Here is a 20098-nt window from a genome sequence, read left to right on the forward strand (position 1 = left end):
AGAGAGGAGCTCCTTAAAGCTTGGGCTTTCTTCTGCTTTAGCACAGCCCTTTCACAGCCCAGAGGACACAAAGAAATGAAGGCTGAAGTAGGAGGGTTGCTGGTCAGAGACAATACCTCAGTCCTGACACCCACAGTCCTCTTGCTGCTGGATTAGCTGCCTGCAGAATGAGTTCAGACTGGGAGCACCCCTTATGCAGCTCCAGCCCTGCTACCCAGCAAAGCCAAGGAAGGAGCAGACAGCAGCACAGCAGGGACAGTCCTCAGCTGGGGACAGCAGTGGCTGCCAGTGCCTGCATGCAGAATCCCATGGCTCAAAACTGGGAGCTTGTGGACTCTCATGCTGCCAGAGAGCTGCTCCTTACAAGTACAGCTCCTTACAAGCTGCTCTCCCAAGGGCAGATCATGCAGGGATAAAGGGAGCGTGAGAAGAGCTGTGGTGTGCCTCCATCCCCAAGATTTGGAGTGAATATCTCTGACCAGCGTGAGGAAGCCACACAGGTCCAGCACTGCTCTGCCAGGTTGCACTGACCACAGCTACCTCACAGGGAGGCTGCAGAGAAGAGTGTGGGGAGATATAAGAGGCAGGCTGGAGAGGCAGACAGAGCACTGTCACAGCTTTGTCAGTGGTTTGCAGCTCTGTTTCCAACAGGCAGAACCTACAGCACCTTTGGAGACAACTGAGGACAGAAAGTCAGATGGACAAAAGCTCCTACCTGACTCCCAGCAAGCAGCCCCACTGTTAGAGCAGCAAGAAGAGCACAAGTTTCACACCATCTTGTTCCAAAACATGCAGCCTATCTGGAGACCCTTTCTAAAGAGTGGGGCCAACCTCCAGCACCAGCCAGTCCCCTCCATTCTCTGCCCAGCTCTTTCTGACCCCACTGTGCCTTACCTGACAGCTCAGAGGGTGTGCACAGGCTCCAGCACCATCCACACGTGTCACCTGTGTCACCTCAAAGAACAGCTGAAGCCTCAGGAGCAGCTCTGGGGGTCAAGTTAGTGCCAGCTCAGTGTGCATCCACGGGGAGCCACCTGCCTCACATCTGAGAGCGTGGGCAGCACAACAGCCCAGCCTCAAACAGCCCCTGCTGGGACACAGGGCAGGAAAAAGCCTGCAATTACTGCAACAGCAATTCCTGCCCAGCACTGCCTACAGTGCAGCACGGGGGCTGTGACCACATCTCCTGTTAAACACGATCCAAATCTGCTAAATGCTCCCCTTCCTGGGAAAAGGAACAGGCTGGCTGGAGCACACTCCCTGGATCTGTTGTATGGAGGTAATACAAGCATGGCAAGGCTGCTGCAAAGCTTTAAGATGGTTCATAATCTCCAGGCCTAGGGCTAAGACATGAACTCAGGCTCTCTGGAGCTCACTTTCTCTACTGGATATTGTAAGACAAGATGAGGCAAAGATACATTTTTTTTTTCCTTTTATAACCTTCTCCTCAAAATACAGAGACAAGAGATGAGGCAATCTTGCCAGACATAAAATACTGTCAACTCCAGACCAGGCAGGTGTATCACAATAAAGCTTCCAACATCCCACACACTGTCTCTTGACAAGACAAGTCAGTACCACACCAAGCCTGGATCACTGCACCTTGGCCAAGCACCCACCCACATCCCCACAACCTCCCACAGCTCCTCTCTAGCATTCAAGAGGTTCCCCAGGATTACCCCTTTGGGCTGGATGCTCAGAGCATTGAGCCCTCTGCCCCACGGGGAATTCTCTGCAGTTTTAGAACACCAGGCACCAACACCACAACCTGGCTGCAGCCCCCACAAACCAGTGTCCTTGACTGGAAAACATGAACACACATCACTAATTCTGTAAGGGATGGCAGCACTGCTGAGAGAAAAGGTGTGGGATGCCCACTCACATCAAGACAGACGATGATCACAGCCCCTGCACTGCAAGTTCCCATTCCACAGCAGATCTCAGCACTGGCATTTAAGGCTCAATGTTCAGATAAAGTTGGACAAAGTACTGGAATACTGGAGCCACAGAGAGCGTCTGGAAGCTAGACAAGTTTTTGCCACTGACAGCACTGGAACCCCCACTGCACCCTCTGCTGAAATGGATCCTGCAGAAGGCAGGCTCTAACTCAGTGTCCTTTCCAGAATACCAGCAAATTTTGCCAATCAAGTGAGAGATGGCAAGAGATATTAACTTGGATAGTAAATAGCATCACACTGTGTACAAATGCTGGAGATCAGTGGCAAAAGCATTCGAAACTGTAGAGGCTTTGGAATTAGGATATTTAAATTGCTTTTATCTTCACTTACAGTGAAAGGTCATGTAACCAGTTACTGGATAAACATATCCCAAACTCAGGTCCAGACTGTGCAAGGCAGTAGAAATCTGCCTTTCAGCAAGTCTTCAGCCTTGATACAGAGCACAGGAGACAGACAGACAATGATAAAATCAAGTTATCTCTCTGATGTCACCCTAGCCTCAGCTTTGACAACAGGGCAGAAAATCCATTATCCGTAGTAAAAGTTTAGTCGTGCTTATTCTTGAAGTAAATATCTGGATTTCCTCTTTCTGCTTCCTTGGAACTGTTCTCCCAGCAAGGAACTCCTTCATCTGCCTTTCTTCTCAGATAAACTTGCACACTGTTGAGAAAAGTTGTTTTTGCAGAGGAATGTGTACCTACACAATGCTCAGGTCTGTATGACTAAACATGCCCTTTTCTCCCTTCTCTCTAAGTTGCTTTAAGTTTAATTATTGTCCCCTTTGATGCTGCCTTGAGAAATTATAATAGAAAAATGAGGCAACTGCCAGAGCAGGAGCTATTTACAACCTTTTGACTTCCCATGTTCAGTCACTTTTTGCTATCAGACACACTGTGAGGAACAGTATTTGTTAAAGCTCTCACACAAACATTGTTTGGAAAGAAGTATTTGCCAAGTTTAGGAGGTTTTTTTTTCCCTTCCAAATCTTCTCTAGTCCAAGTTTCAAAGAAATTTTAATTGCAAAGAAAAACTCAACATTTGCCCTAGGGAAGAGGTTTTTACAGCCATAACGGTCTCGCTCTGCAGCAATTCTTTTCCAAATATGGAATTTTCATGCCTTGTCTACGTGAATACAATACTTTTAATTCCTCTTTAAAAACAGTCTTGGAGAGGAGGTGGAAGCAGCCATCACAGCACCTCTGTCACAACGTCTGAGATGGACAGAGCTCCTCCTGCTGTGGTGAGAGAGCTCCAGAGCTCAGACCAAGTCTTTAATTTTAGGATCTGGACAGAGAGCTGTGTCTGAAAGTCATTCCCTTACAAACACCCTGCATAAAGTCAGAAGTTGCATTCCTAAAAGAGCCACATCTTTCATGCCCCAGCACCTCCTGAGGAGCCAGAAGTGCTCTTGTGCAGTGGGGCAGAGAACCCACAGCAGCCTCCACTGCCAGAGCTGCACCTGTGGCACAGCCAAGGACAGCCAGGGGCCAGCACCACTCCCCTCCCTGCCTCCTGCTGCCACTGAACACTGAACAGCTGAAGAGACAGGAGAGGAAAGGCACGAGCCCAAAACAGGACAGGTGGAATCAAAGCTGATGGCCCAGACAACGGAGCCATTTGGGTAGGAATTAAAGGACAAAGTAAAATAAAAAAGCACAAAATGGAATTCTTCCGCTTTGACAAATGTGGAGGGAATTGGGTTCTTTTAAGCCAATGTTTGGCAGATGCATGAATTATTTATCATTCAATATTGTGTGATTAAATGGAAAATTGAAGATGTTCATAGCTCTGTCTGCAACTTTCTACCTCTTGTGAAAGACTCCCCGAATTCCTACACAGAATAACAAGTGGGTATTATACTGAGTCAGAAAGGTTCAAAGAAACTCCTTCAATTTGCTTCTCAAGGTTCAAGGTCACATTCTGACTCAGTCCTCTGGTGAAATAAATACTATGGCAGGCACACATCACTTTCAGGAAGGTCTCTTGCTGCTGCTCACTCTTCTTCCCTATACATCTTAATCCTCTTAGCAATTCTGTCCTTGGAAATCCCTCAGTCTTCATGACAGGAGATCTGCAACCCCTCTTTACGGAACACAGGAGAGCGAGGAAGTCCCTTTCCCTGACAGCACACTGTCATTTTGAGACTAAGAGCAGGAACCCACAGGATCCTCCACAATGAAGCTGAGAGGATGTGAGGGAGGACAGGAGAGCAGCATAAAACCAGGACAAGACCTGGGGGGCTGCACCTGCACTTCTGACAGCACTTTTCTGCAGTGTAACAAGATCATCTGGCTGAGCACAGCCCGGATTAGCAGCCTGTACCAACTTTCTACTGCAGATACCTCTGCAGGTGCCTTTGGCCCAAGCTAAGCAGCTTCCTCAGCACCTCAGGACAAACCTGCAGCAATAAACAGCTGTTAGAAAGGTGGAAGAATGAGTGTAATTAGTCTCCTTAATGCCAATTTCAGCCTGATCTCTCACACTTAAGGAAACTGTTACAACGATTTTCTTTTTTTCAGAGGAGCTCATTAAATAAAAATTAGAAACAAGATAGCATAATGGGTAAGAAAATTGTTTCTGCAACATCCTGCTAAAATCTAACACTGCCCTGGCTACAGACAGGATTTTCTGGTTTGGAAAAAATGCTCCAAACTCTCCAGGAATTCCTAAGCACCAGGAAGAAAAAAAGGAGTCTGAGTACTACAGGAATTTAGGAACCTGAGGCAGAATGGTGCACAGCCTCATCCCCCAAGGAGGAACAAAGATGCTTTGCTGAGATGCAGCACTGTGCAGAACACTCCACCACAGCTGGCAGAAACCCCTGGCAGCTGAGTCTCCAACACAGGTAGCACATTTTGGCCAAGTCTGTTTGAAAGTCAAGGTCTCCAAGAGGAGCACAGCAAGGAGAGGGGCTGCCCAGATGATCAGAGCTTTGCTGTGTCCCTTCCTGGGTCCCTGAGGCTGCACGGGCACAAATCAGCAGTGAGCAGCATTCCTGAGAACCAGCACCAGAGCATCACAGCCCACAGGAGCCAGACACACCTTCAAGGCAAAGCCCATCTCCCTCTCACAAAGAACAACCAGGAGAGAGACCAGAGCCTCTTGCTGGGCCAGGGACCTGCACACTGGAGCAGATGTGCCAGGAATACTCAGAGCACAGTGTTTGCCCACGATCTGCAGATAACAGCCTTCTGCAAATAAAGGACTGACCTCCTTGTAAGCAACTTGCAGACAACAGCAACAGGCTAAATTTTGCATTCAACCATTAATGATTGATGCATTATTTATTTGGAATCATTTGCTTCATTCTACTAATCACATCACCACTACCAGCTCCTGACAATGAGCAGTGCTTACAGCCGCGTCCCAGGAGTCAGTCGCTGCCCAGAGCAACTCAAACCACAGCTCAGCAGCCTCTGGGCTGTTTCACCTCTCCAGGAAACCATCCAGCTTTGCCCAGAGCTGCTCACTGCCCTGCAGACACCACAAGCCACAAACCCTCTGATGGCCAGCATCTGGCACTGCTGCCCCACGTGCAGAGGGAGCTGCTGAATCCAGCTCCTGTCCACCAAGGGCTCACTTGCAGCCAGAAGAAGTCAGTACCACACTCAGGCTTCTCCTGCCCTGAGCCCTTCTTGCACTTTGAGCCCAGCCTCCTGCATGGTTTATCTGCAGAACAAGGTAACCACTACGAGTTTCTGCCAAATTCACATCAAAATGGCCCAACTTGGGCCCCACCAAGAAGTCCTCCCTGCAAGGGCAAACAGCCCCATAAAGAGAACTCACATGGAAACCAGACACCCCCAGAGCAGAGCAGCCCTTCATCCCCCCCATGCCACAGCCCAGAATATCCCAATTCTGTCCCCCCAGACACTCCTGTGCCACCACTCTGCAGGCAAAACCCACACAGCAGAGGCACAAACACCTTTCCACAGAGGAACCAGTCCTTTGGGAATGGATCAAGTCTGGATGGGAGCTCTGGAGACAGGGACAGAGAGACCACATGTCCCAGGACACTTGCATGCAAATGAAGAAGGATCCAGTCTGGTAGAATCAAATTTTCATATCCTGCCCACTAAATTCTGTTCACAAAGACCAAGAAAAAAAAAAAAAGAAGTAAAAGCCTTAATAAATGCTGGAAGAGCAGGGAGCTCACACCAGCTCCCAGCCCAGCGTAGCTCAGGGATTATCTAGGCAATAGTTTATTTTTCTCTCCAGTATCATTTTCCCAGCTTGATCTCTACTGTCGCAGTATGATGGTTTCACCCCATTAGCCTTGCTTAAAGAAGTGATCCCAGGACTGTGAGTGTTATTGCCCACATAAATCAGGAGGCTTTGAATATGGAGCACCTTTAAATAAACAGCTGATGGAAGTGAAGTTCCGGGATCATTATTAATAGCTTTTCATTTCTGTGTCCGCTGTGCTGTGACATTCTTTCCCAGCAGAAAGCCTCCGCTTCCTATCCCCAGTACATCTGATCCCATGAGTCCTCCAGTCAGAATGAATGACTGTACCTTTGTGTTAATTGCATCGCCCGTTCCACTAACGGAATACTAATATTAACTAGTGAGAGGAGGAGAGTTTGCAGACCAGGAGTGATGGGACACTTCAGAGAGACACACCAGTCCCACTGCCTTTTCCAGGGCTGGTCATTCCTCCTTCCCTTGAGGAAGGGCAGATCCTGGATCTTCCAACACACACCATTAATGCTACAACAGGTGATGAGGTCCTGTTGTGTTCCTGTCCTGTCTGAAGTGCTTTGTACTGGACAGACACCAATTTTCTCTGCTCTACCAGCAATATTACACCTCTCACAAGCCCCCTGTAAGCAGAATGATGCCACTCTCCACATTCCAAACAGCTTCAGGATGAGTCCAAAGCAATGCACACCCTTAGAGAAGCAGCCACCACCGAGCAGCCCCCACAGGACTTACAGGTACTGCTCAAAAAGCTCACCTGGCCAGATCCAGTTAATTTTTCACCAAAATGACTTACCCTGGGAGAAATCACCCTCCTTCTCCACCTTCAGCTATCAGGGACTATCCTGAGTGCTGCAGGAAGGTGCACAGTAACAAGGGGCAGACCTAAGAGCAGCAAGAGCTAACATCACCCACTTCCCTTCCCAGGGTGATGACCCTGGGACAGGACTAGGCATCTCTTCAAGAGGGACCTTGGCCCCTGCTCTGGAGCCCCTGGCTCTGCTCTCTGCTGCCAGCACTGACACACAGGTGCTCCCAGGTGGAATTCTCAAAATCTTCATGTACAGCACCCAGAGCTGCCAACCCTGCTGCATCTGCTAATTACATCTTTCCCAAGCTCAGAAGAGACACCAAGTTTCTCCTTGGAAAGTGTGCTTAGCCTCTCTGAGGCACTTTGCCCAAAGAAAGGAGATGATCCTGCTGACAGCCAGCTCCAGCAGTGACCAATGTAAGTGCTGGCAAAAAGGCTCCACAGTGCCCAGGAAAAGGCTGGCATGAGTGTTACAGCCCCTTTGCTCTTTACTGCACAGACAAGAACAGAGGGTCCTGCTGCTACAGCCCACCCCCATCTCCTTCTACCATTCTTGAGCCATGACCCTGCCTACAGGTCAGGCTGCTCAAAGAGAAATCACAGGGGAAGCAAATATCCCAAAACAGCCTGTTGCTGCTTGCAGGGACAGACTTTGCAACAGACATTTGCTGTATATAAACTTAAAGGGCTGCAAAGAGCAGCAAACCACAGGAACAGGTGATGGCTTTTGATTTTACTGCTTGATCTTTTCCCAAATCCAGCTCTCAGCAAGGCGATTCGGGACACAGGCATAAATAACAGAAGGCTCACTTATGAGAGAGCTGAAGTGGAAGCATCAGAAAACTGAGTGTGGCTGAACAAGGCTGAAAGAGACCACTACACACAGGATGCACATGCCTTGGAGGACTTTAGGAGGGAATTTATTTTATTATTTAAGAATAACATATTAAATATATTAATATTTATTTAATAAAAACTATTAAAATGTGTCTCCTGATTTCAGAGTCCTTTGCTATCTACGGTCAGAATCGTGATGGACAAGCACAGCAGAGATACATCCTTATGGATATGATTCTGCATGCCAGATACAGAACCAGCCTTCCCTCTGCAAGAAATTCTGACCACTTTGTTGAGTGAAGAAAAATATTTGATTCCTCCTCCACCACCCCCCAGTGCTGTATTTGCAGACTGTGAACCAGCATCCAGCAGCCAGGCAGGGCCTCCAAGCACAGGAATTGTACTGGGTATCACATATGCAAAGCAAGACAGCTCAGTGCATCACCAGAAACACTGCTTTCCAACCACCAGACTTCAGCATCCCATTGAAGCATCACCTCTCAGCAGAGGCCAAATGTGCAAATTGCAGTTGAAAGGGAGAATATTTCTGAAAGCTCGAAGCACGTGAACACAGCAGACTGGAACAGAATCTGCAAGTAGCTTCACTTTAATGTCACTACCAAACCAACACAATGAGGAAGGGACAGACTGGGAGCCCTGGGAACACCACTCTGCTCAGCACAACTGATAGAGGGAAATTAATCATTCAGCTCCTCCATCAGGCACAGGGGTTCAGAGCTTTGGTGTGAAACTCCATCAAACAAGACCAGCGTCTTCACTTCTGACATTCCTGCACGGACAGAGGACACAGCGTGAGGTTTTGCACTGGCCTTATTTCACAATCCAGCCCTTTGCCCCTGACACTCCTGGAAATAGTGAGACTGTGAGAATCTTCTCAACACAGCACACGGGCTTTGAAGGGACTTTCCTCATGTATCTGCACAAAGCAGGGACCTTGGGGCCTTGTACGTAGGTTCTAATGTTATTATTATCAAAAGGAATAAAGAGGGACATGGTGAAGTAAGAGGCAGCAAAGCAGCCCAGGCAACAAAGGGGAGAAAGAAAAAGAGATTACAGTAGCAACAGGGAGGACAGAAAAGCAAGTGGACAAAGTGCATGTGAAAGAAGAGAGCCAAGGAGATATACATACACGTGAGGATGCAGGACTGTGCTGGAACACGTGAGTGTGAGCGTGCAGGAGAGGGCACAGACACTCACACAGGCAGGTGCAGCCATTTAGAGCTCCTGCCCCACCCAGGCTGGCAGCCTGGCACTGCTTCAGCAAGGGATCTCCCTGAGAATGCCCAGGGCATCTGCAGGACTCCCCTGACCCAGCCCTCTCCATTCAGTACAGCAGCCACGCTGACACAAAATCCTCACAACCAAAGAAACCGAGAGATGCTGGCTCTGAGCACCCCCACTGCCCCCAAAGCAGCTCTGTGCTTGACAGAGGGAGAGCAGGCAGGACACATGTACAGACACAGCACTGTGCTGTGTGGTTTTCTCCAGCTATGTCACCCTCCCACACGCTGACCCTGAGCATCCAGCTCTGTCACTACACTGCAGACCCTTGCTTGCACTCCCTTTGTCCTCTGGGCTGCTTCACTTCTCTCTCCATGCTCCTTTCCAGCTCCTTTGGTGACAGCCACTTCATAACCCATTAACACAGCCCCAAACCCTGAGTCCAGAGCCCACCATGCCCAGTCCATGCAGTCACTTGCAAAAGTGCTGAAATCCCAAAGCACACAGGCACCCCCTGTGTGCTGCCACACCATCTCCAGGCCCCCACTGCCCCAGATGGACACTGCACTGTGCCAACCAGGACTGCAGCACAGACAAAACGTGTTCCTTTGTGTCCTCCTCTCCAAACCACCTCCTGTCTCAGGCTGCTGGGCTGGCAGCAACCTCAGGCAGAGTCTGGGCATCCAAAGCCAAGCAGAGTCCAGCCAAGAAGCCTTTCTAGCCCTCCTGGGCCTCTGAGTTGTAGGTCTTGCCCCTCATCTCTCCCATCACAGCACACCATGGCATGACACCAAAACTCACAGCTTGAAAAGAATCATTGTGACTCCAAACCAGAAAAACATGACACAGCTACCCTGAGCAGGGCTGATTACAAACCTTTGAGAGGTTCAGGGCCAAGCCAGACACAAGCACTGCATCTGGGCAGTCTTGGGCCCCCAAGAACATTTTACTCATGAAACAGCTTTCCACATCTTGGTACACAGAGGCACAGACAGACCTCAGACACAAAAACATATAAAACATAAAAAGTTACCAAAGACTCCAGGCATTGTCTAGAAGAGGACAAAGAAAAAAATAGTTATTTCTATATATACTTGTGAAGCACTAGATAGCACAGTGATGGACTAGATATAAAGAAGATAGAGATGAGCCTCAGTCCCAGCCTTTGATCGCTCACAAGGGAAATGCATGTGCTGCCTTCTGGAATCCAGGACCAGACATTGTGTCCTACCTCTGCCTAAGCTCAGCTCAGCTGCAGCTTAAAGAAAAGGCCTTCCAGCCTGGTGCTTCACAGTCCCTCCCTCTCATTTCTATTTCACAGCAGCTTTTCACAACCCTGACAGCGCTTACTATAAGCAATACAAGCTCAGCTGCAGGATTTTCTCCTTCTGGGTCAGCCTAAGATTTGGGAAACGCCTCCCTAGAACCACCAAACTTGACTGGAGCCTGTGGCCAGGAACTGAAGGGAGATGCTGAGCAGCAGCCCTGAGCAGTCACAGGTCAGACCCTGTCCTGCTGGCTCCAGCACTCTGCAGGACTGAGGATAATTTACACCAGCTGAGTGAGCAGCTCACCACTGACACCAAGTCCTGCTTACCAAGGCTTGCTTTCCAGCACTCCATTGTTTCTCCAGCTTCTCCCAGCACACCCCAGGCACTGCCATGTCTCTGTCCTGGGCACCCTGAGTGTGCCTTGGCCATCAGATCCACAGGACAGAGGCCCCATCTCGTGCTGCCCACACCTGACAAGGACTCTTTGCCAAGGCATCTCCCTCATTATGAGCACTAAAAGATGTTTAACTGTCCTGGACTGGGTATGGCTGGGAGGGAGTTAATTAGCTTTGCCTTGTGCTGAGTTTTAGGTTTGTGACCAACACAAAACCAGTAACACACTGATATTTTAGCTGCTGCCAAATGGTGTTTGCAGCGTCAAGCCCTTCTCTGCTTCTCACCATGTCTCCCAGTAAACAGACTGGGGGTGCACAGGAGTTTGGGAGCGGAACCCAAAGCTACCCTGTCCCATCTAACATCATGCTTAGCAGCAAAAACGGAGAGGAGGGATCTTGGGGGGGTTTGCCACTCTTAGCTCAGAAACTCCTGGACATCAGTCTGTGCACAGAAGGCAGTGAGTGTTTGCCTCTGCATCCCTTGTTTTCTTTCTCTCTTCTTCCACTTTCACTTATTAAACCATTTTTATCTCAACTCACACATTTTCTTGCTTTTACTCTTCCTTTCCTTTTCCCATGACCCACTTGGGAATTAGGGAGTGAGTAATTGGCTGTGTGAGGCTTAGCTGCTTACCAAGGCTATCCCACAACAAACCCAAAACACTTGGCAGCACCAGTGCAGGCCATGAGCACAGCCAGAGCAGAGGAAACCAGACTGAACCCTTCCAAATGCATTAACCAGAGAGCAGCAGCCGTGGCAGAGGGAGAAGCTGCCATTCTCCTTGCACAGTGCTTTGAGCCTCTCAGTCCTGTGACGTGAGCCCACATCTCCAGTTCTGGAGCAGCCAAGCACCACCCCACTTCCCATCTAATCCACTAAAATACATTAGCGCTCTAGGTGCAAAACCAATTAAAGCCTCAACTGATGGTTCCAGCAACCTTCCCAGCCAGACACAAGTTCTCCCGTTGCACAAAAATGTAAACAGCTTTTTCAGAGAAAAATCCATAAATGCTCACCTGTGGTGGCTGGGGAGGGTTCAGTGCCTGCATTCATTCCATACATCCATTGCTTTGTGGTACCAAGGACAGGAGCAGCATCATCTGTCAGCACAACAGTCTCCTCCAGGCAGGACTTCACAGCCCCAGCTCCAAAGCTCTTGTCTGCCTTTAATAATCCATCGCCAACTCCTGGGCAAGGCAAGGCAAGGCAAGGCAAGGCAAGGCAAGGCAAGGCAAAGCCATGTCTTCATCTGCAGGGTCAGCCCAGCCACAGCCCCTGGCCTCTCATGCCATGGGGACTCACAGTGACAGCCCCAGTCCCTTGCACACCTGGGGCTTGTCCCCTGCCCACACAGCCAGCTGGACAAGGCACTGCCATCAGCCTCTGCCACACCTGGCACTCAGCTGCTCCTGTCCTGCACGGCCACAAGAAGCTGGGCAAGACTAAACCCACCCAAGGGCTCACCTGAGACATGAACCTGGGCAACAAAGCAGAAAAGAGGGATTTGGCAAAGACACAGCCACTTCTCAGCCCCAGCGAGACGAGCAGAGCCATTGCCCCATGGAGGATGCCAGTTCTCAGCTCACCTCTCCGATTAATTGGTTAATTGGCGCTGTGCATGGCAAAGGAGGAAGGATGGCTCCCTCTGCCGGCACCGGCCCGAGCAGAGCCCCCTGCTCCATCCCCCTGCTCCATCCCCCCGGACCCCGCAGCATCCCGACCTCGCACTGCCAAAGCACCCAGAGCTGCACGGGAAGAATTCCCAACTCCTGCGGCACAGCTCAGGATGCCCAGCGAGGACATCCCCTGCCTTGGGACAACACTACTGAAGCAGGAGTTATTTTGGAAAAAATACCGTGCCACTGGGAAACAGCCCGGGAGCGCTGTAGCAAACGGGTGTTCAGCTGACTTTTAAAAGTTTAAGCAGGGATGTAATTTCTTAAGGACTCTGCTGATGCTCAGCTATTCCTACCTGCCATCAAAAGGTTTAGCTGTATTTCATAAGTGGGAAGGCAGCCAAGCTCAAAGCTGATGAAGTCCAGCTCTCAAAGCAACCCCCCCCCCACCTGTCCATCCTCGACTTTCCAGACTCCAGCAGCAGGGGAAACAATTCCCTCTCCCACACAGGCACAACGCTGTCAGCAACAGCCACATGCCTACTTGTGGCCATAACAATAGCAAAGAATGCACATTTTCACACAGCTAAAAACATTGAATAGTGAAAATACAGACAGATCCACGGGTAACTCTGGAGTTTGGTAGTGGCAGTGGGGGACAAAGGTTAACAAGATGATTTGCTCACTGTTAGTATGTGCACAGCTCAAACTGATTCTCTCTAGAGAGGGTGATGAGGACAGGAGGAGGTGCTTGGAGCTTAGGAGCCACTTTTAATGACAAGGATTATTGGAGAAACAGCATTTTGGGGATTTGGGATTCCGGGAAGAAGCCGCAGTAGGAGCAGAGGGAGATAATCCCAGTGTGACAGACAGAGATGCAAGGAAGCAGGACTGGAGAAGGGAGTGCAGCATCCCCAGGCACACACAGAAGTTACTATCTGGCACAAGGGAATATCCATTCCAGAGCCAGGACAAGGCTCTGGCCCACAGCTTTCAGCTCTCTTCCCTCCTGGGATGGCCAGACCAGTATGGTCCAGTTTCTCTGGACCAGCCAAACCTTTATCTTTCCTGGCTGACTACAGCCATCACTGGGGTCTCAGAGCCAGGGGCTCCATCTGCCCCATAGGCTCCCACCAGGATGATCAGGCTCCCTGGCCAGCCTGTGACCTGTGAGCAAACAGCCAGCCAGGGGCATCCAGACTGTGCCCAGGAAGGCAGCAGAGGGACACCGAGGGGCAGACCCAGGCCAGGGCCAAGGGGACACACTGCTCGGGGTACCCAGCTCCTACACCTCTCAGGTGGGGCCGTCCTAGGCTGGGGTCTGCCTGCACCCAGCTCTCAAGTTCCAGAGCACAGGGAAGGGCAGCAGTGCTCAAGAAGGAGTCCAGAGCCAGACAGGTGTCACCTGCAGAGGCTGTGCTGTGTCCCCAGCACTGCCCTGCACAGCACTGGGGCTGAAGCTGTCTCAAGGCTGTGGCTGCAGGGGCAGGAGGGGCTGTTTGCTGCACAGAACTGGACAGCTCATCTGTGGGAATGAGCTCCCTCCTGCCAGGCAGTATTGTGACCACATCACATCCTCCTGCTCTGACTCTGTTTTGTCACCAAAACCTCAGGGAAGTGCCAGCTTACCAAAGCAGTGTTCAGATCCTGTGCTTGCTCCTACAGCTGCTGTTTCCAAATATGCCACTCACAGTCTTGGTCTGCAGGGTGAACACTACCACCTATACCCACATTCACACGTGGGCTCCTTCCAAAAGTCATTCAGAGCTTTCAAGGTTCCATTTATCGTCCAGATGTTTCTATGGCGACTACCTTCACATTCCATCATTGGCTGCAAAAAGCTTCTGGCCATCAGCACCTTCAGGGCAGTTGAGGGCCTCAAGTTTCAAGTCACCTGCAGTTGTTAATGCCACTGGCTACAGCCACTCGGGAAGAGGTTAACAAAACCCCACCTGAAGAGGCAATGGTGAGCAAGGCAGTGTCCAAGAGGAGTTAGCCCATGTGTCCTTTCCCCTGGTTTTCTCTCGAGTACTGTAGCAGGGGGAAGCAACAAAGAGGGGCAGGAGGTGTCTGCAAAAGTGTGTTGGACAAATAAATCTGCTTTCATGATTCCCTGAAGGATTTCCCAAAGCTCGCAGAACTGCCATAACAAAAACACAGGACACTTCAGCCCACGACACACCACTGCCCTAGCCAGAGCCAGGATGCTCCCAGCTCCGCTCCTATGGAGCACCTCACTAAATGTCCCTGCAGGGCAGCCACAAATCCGTGGGTGCTTCTGAGAAGTGCCATGTCCAGCATCCCCTCTATCACAGCCACAGCTTCCATCATGAGCCAGGCAGGGCCAAATTCAGCACACATGACAGCAGTGACAGGGTGAGACAAGCAGGGTGGCTTTGTGTGGGGAGCAGACCCTGCCACAACAGTGACAGCAGTGTTACCAGGCACTGAGCCCAGAGCCCCAGCCCTGAGCAGTGGGAGCTAAGGCATGGCTCTCCCACAAGAGTTCTGAAATCAGGAAGTGCAGCACTTAAAAGAGTCAAAACTGAATGAGTTCTGTTGGGGTTTTTTTTCTCCAGGCTCATGGATGGCACTGCCAGAGGGGCAAGGTAGTGAGTGAAAGCAGGACAGCAGGACAGGGCACAGCAGGCAGAGGAGGCAAGTGCAGATTTCCCAGGTAAGAACAGGAGGGCAGGACTGGGAACACAGAAGTGCTGCCCTTCCTGCAATGAGTATTGCAAACTTGCCCTATGTCTAGTGAGCTATCCTGAGATGGGTCACCCAGAAGAAAGGAGACACTTTCTGAAAAGCACCTTGATTTTCAGCCTGTAGGTGTAGCAGCAATGAATGATCCAGTCAAACCTGGCCCTGGGCTGGAGCAGATGGACCAGCTCTGGGCTGGAGCACAGATGGACCAGCTTTGGGCTGGCTGCCTCTCCTATGCCCAAGGGCACAACTACACCTGCTTTCAAGAAGAAAAATGCAGGGGCCTGAGGTCAGCAGGGTCTGCCCCCCACCTTTTACACAAAGATGACTTCTAGGATGTGTGGGGAGAGCCACCCCAGCTGACACTGGTGTGCACCCTCAGCAGCACCGAGGCTGGCTCAGCACAGGATGGAAGCAGCTGAGACAGCACCTGGGAACCAGTTTGAAGACAAAAGGCACACCCAGCCCAGGCACAGGCACCCCCAGACAATGTGAACAGTCTCTCCTTGTGCTCCCACCTCCCAGCAGAGTTCTGCATCCCCGTTTGCTGTACATGCACCAGAAAACACCAATAGCTAAGGGAGCTCTGAGGCTGCCATGGGCCCCACACCTGGCTGCCAGCTACCACTTGCTCAGGCCCACAGTGTCCCACAGGCCCTCAAAAGAAGGGGCTGTAATGCTGTCAAAGAGCTGAGACATCCATCTGCAAGAAGAATTCCAACCATATTGCAAGAGGATCTGAGGAACAGCATCACCAAGAAGACCCATGGATAGACCTAGACCCTCTGCAGGCATCCCAGTCAGCCCTTGGGACAACAAGAGTCAGACACTGCAGGAGACTGATCCACTTTTGCTACTCAGACATTATCTTGCAGAACCAGCACAAAAATGCCATCCAACAACCATTCCCCAACAGGATAAATGAGAACTCCCTTCCTCCTGCCACAGCACAAAGGACAGTAAAAAGAAAGAAAAATGCAAGAGATACAGAGCCAGGCTAAAGTAAAGTCTGGACTAGCCTCTGAAAGCAGAGTTGTTGCAAAGGATAAAATTGAAAATTACTGTAATGTGCTATATTCCTTTTATGGACTTTGCAAATAATAGAAAGTGATGACTAAATGAAAAAGAAATTGTGAACTAACTGGGAGGATGGGTCTCTGCAGTGGCTGCCAGCAGGAGAAGAGAGCCCCATGCCTAAGCCCTGCACAGCTTCCTGAGCAGGAACTAACCCACAAACTGGACACAACTGCAGAGACAGATGTCCCACAGAGCTGAGCAGGCAGTGGACACCCAGCTGATGTTGGGTGAACAGCTGAGTCCAAGTCCAACCCCCTACCTGAAGTCTGCAGCAATTTGCTGCCCAAATCCAGCCACACAGACTTGGCTTTTCTGCTGGGGTAGAGCGGGGACCTCACAAGTAACACAGCTCACAGGGACATGCAGGCTGGAGTAGCCAAGCCAGAGGACAGAGCTGGGTGCCCTCACCTGCAGCCCAGGGCAGCCACAGACCCCTGAGAGCAAGGTGACACAGGGAACCCTCTCACCTCACACAGGTGCTGAGGGCACAGGCAGGACACTCCCAGAGCAGTGAACAGTCTCAGGCTAAGCTGGTGCCATCCCTCCCCGTTGGGCACCCCTTCCACAAAGAAACAGCGTGGGATAAACCGGTGGTAGAGATAAAAGAGACCCCAGGAACACAAGGAGCTGAACACCGTGTCCACCTACAACCTCGGGCAAGGAATCTGGTTGGGATTCACACCCACCCCATCTTTACATGTAATTTTTCAAGAAAGCAGATCACTCAAAATGGCCTGTGCCTCGGGATATGCATGGACTTATCTGCAGAGAAGTGTCATTGCTTGTAAACCCAAACACAGTTGCATAACCACATGGTTAAAAGATAACAACACAAATTCATTCATGGCTGTATCCTTATGCACGAATACTCTTTAGCAACATGATGTCAGAAGAAGCCAAGTGTCACCACACCGTTTCTTTTTCAAACTGTTTTCCTTTACTTTTAAAATGTGCGCCTTCAAAATATAAAAACTAATTATTTGAAACAATACGTAATTGTAATTTAAAGGAATAACAGCAGAATAAATCCCACCTCAAGTCCAGTTTTGTTTCAAAGCTTTCACGAACAATCTAATCCTTCTAATGAAATAAAGTCTGTGGGTTGAAAAGGGGGCTGAAAATAAACAAACATTTCTTCTGCAACATTTGCAGCCAAATTTCACTGCTATGGGATAGTGATTATGAGCACAAAAGTAAAATCTGCTACAAAAAACAAGCCTTTCTAGCTCAATATTATTTTTAACGTGCAAAAAAAACCCCAAAAGCTGACCAGCCAATACAAACAACAAACAGTAAATTGTGACTCTTTTCTCATAATCCTTACACACAAGAAAGAATTACGAATTTTTCAAACATGACATTGCATTTAAATCATGAAAAAGTCGTATTTCTTGGTATGGAGCTAGGAAGAATAGGATTTAAACTGTTATTTTTAACGTGGAGCCAACCTTTTCTTTCTTATTTTGTTTTTTTTTTTTTTTTTCCTGGAGGCCTGCTAGCTTCTTTTGAAAAAGAGTTTTAAAACTGACCTTGTTCCAGTAGTCACTTCTCTGTCATAGGTATGAAATCACCATATCATATTATAAAGTGTCAATGCACCAAAAAGCAAAGGGCTTTTTTTTTTCAGGAACAAAACTGGCTTTTTTACCTATGAAACAGCACATACCTTTTCTTTCATAAGCCCACCAATTTCAGCACTGTATTATTCAGCAACCAGCATTTCATACAGAGACCAAACCTCACTTGATCTGACCCTCACCTCACTGGAGCAGAGATGTACGAGACAAAAGTCAGCACAGAATCTGGGCCAGCTTATTCAGATTTCAGCGGGCTCTACCCTGTGCTACTCTCAGGGTACTGTCAACATTTCAGGGAATTCATCAATGAGCAGCAGAACCACCTTTTGGCCTTGAACACAAACAAACACAGCACCAGCACAGAGAAACGGTTTCAGACTCAAAGCCAGAGAAACAATTTATTTTCAGCATTTGAAAACTGGTGTACCAGGACAATGATCTCCAACCCTGATAATTGTTTGCTGCAAATACTCTTTACCCAGTGCTCTTGAAAGAAGTGGAGAGCATGCATCAGCCTCATAGGGAAAACCTGGCAAAGCCCAGGTTCTGAGCTGGGCATGCAGTGTGTGAGCACAGAGACTGCAGGCTTCAGCCATGCTCTGTGCACTGGGTACTCTGAAGAGACAGAAACAGGTCCCCCAGAAACGGTGATGAGCTGAGATTTCCTCACTGGTATGTGAGACTATGTTGCAACACACGGCATTTTACCAACCTAGGAGCAGGGACAGAGGCACATCCCCTGATTTATCTCCTCAGGCCATGCAAGCAAGCTCTGGAGAACCAGAGCTCTGGCGGAGCCACCCATCCTTCTCAGCCCTCGCAGGTCCAAAGGCTTCCCTGAGGTGCACTGCCCTGTCTTATGAAGTTACATCTGAACTCCTGAGCCTGCCCCTCCTTCCCGCTGCCTACACCATCACCCCCGTAACCGCTCTTGTCCATGCATAAAACGAGGCTGGATGATACGACAGGGCAGATTTCCCCAGACTGTGCAGGATGTTAAAACTGTCAGAAATGAAATAGAAACGAAGAGGCTTCCACTGCATGCCTCCATCCGCAGACGCACCGGGAGTGCCCGCAGGAGCCCAGGTGCCCCGGGCTCGGATCGGCACCGAGCACCGGGCCGGGGCACGGCGGGCAGCAGATGCGGCTGCAGCTCCCGCTCCCACAAGGCCTGTGCACTGCCAGTTGGGAACCACATTTTAAATGAGGAAAGTGCTAGTTTTAGAACAGTTATTTTTAGTTTGTTGTTAGAAAAAAAATGTGGCTCTGTGAAGAGAGATGTAACCCGGCCGGCTCTAAGGGCTCCCGCTGGGCTCCTCAGGCATAGCAGCCACACATCCACACGCGGCCAGAGCAAATTCCGTGCGGAACGGGCACGGAATGGGCACGGAGGCTCTGGTCTCAGCCAGAGGGATGGGGAGATGGCTCTTGGGTAGGAAGGAGCCCGAAGAAGATGTTGTAAGATCCCACCGGTTAAGAAAGGAGCTGCAGTTCTTCAAGCACCGGACTGTTTTAATTGGAGGGTGTGCTCGGACCCGCCGCTGCCGGGGCCGCGCCGGAGGCATCAAACCTCTGGCTTCGCCCGGCGACACCAGGGAGACCGGGGCACCCCGGGACAGCCCGGGACAGCACGGGACAGCACGGGACAGCACGGGACAGCCCGGCCCGAGGCGGCGGCGACCCCGAGGTCGGGCCGAGCCCGCGCTCACCCGCGGGGAGCGCCCGCCGCAGCCCCGCCGAGCGCCGGCAAAGTTTGCGGCGCGGCGAGGGACGGAGAAGTTGGGCTCGCCCGCCGTGCCCGCCCCGCCGCCCCCCGAGCTCCCGCTCTTACCTGGGGCGGCGGCCGCGGCGGCTCCCCCGCGCCGGGCGCTCGGCCTCCCGCGGCATCCTGCGCGGCACCGCAGCCGGGCTGCGAGCGGAGCGGAGCCCCCGCAGCCGGGCACGGAGCGGAGCCTCGGCAGCCGGGCACGGAGCGGAGCCTCGGCAGCCCCTGCGCCCCGGAACGGAGCGGATCGCAGCCCGGGCAGCCGGGCACGGAGCGGATCGCAGCCCGGCAGCAGCGCGGAGCCCCGAGCGGCGGCGGCGAGCGGAGCCGGCTGCTGGCACCGGGCGGGCAGGGCGCGAGGCGGGGCGCGGGCGCGGGTGCGCGGCGGGGGCTGCATGAGCGGCGAGAGCCGCCTTCCTCCCCCTCGCTCCCTGCCTGCCTCCCCTCCTTCCCCGCCAGCCCAGCCCAGCCCAGCCCTGCCCAGCCCGGCCCGGCCCAGCCTCTGCTGGAGACTCTGAGAATGCAGCGCCGGGTCCGCGCACCGGACTGGCCCCGGGGCCTCCCCTGGGGACCCGCCCTGGGGATCCCGCCCGGCCCCGGAGCAGCAGCTCCGCAACCCCGCGGGCTGGCGCGGCCCCCGGC

At 51.2% G+C, this 20098-nt stretch overlaps 1 protein-coding gene across 3 annotated transcripts in view; it reads right to left on the reverse strand.

The window, feature by feature from the left end:
• CDH22 (cadherin 22) overlaps positions 1 to 19567 on the reverse strand; it is a 76494-nt gene extending 56927 nt beyond the window's left edge. The window contains exon 1 of one of the 3 annotated variants that reach the window (XM_033074826.2): positions 19523 to 19567. The gene's annotated coding sequence lies outside the window, so the exon portion shown is untranslated. Of the gene's footprint in view, positions 1 to 11731; positions 11752 to 12179; positions 12265 to 19522 lie in introns of those variants that run through there. The other 2 variants (XM_033074827.2, XM_033074828.2) reach the window with 2 other exon arrangements.
• Positions 19568 to 20098: the final 531 nt, after the last annotated feature.

This window comes from Catharus ustulatus, chromosome 17 (assembly GCF_009819885.2).
Source record: "Catharus ustulatus isolate bCatUst1 chromosome 17, bCatUst1.pri.v2, whole genome shotgun sequence".
NCBI lineage: Eukaryota > Metazoa > Chordata > Aves > Passeriformes > Turdidae > Catharus > Catharus ustulatus.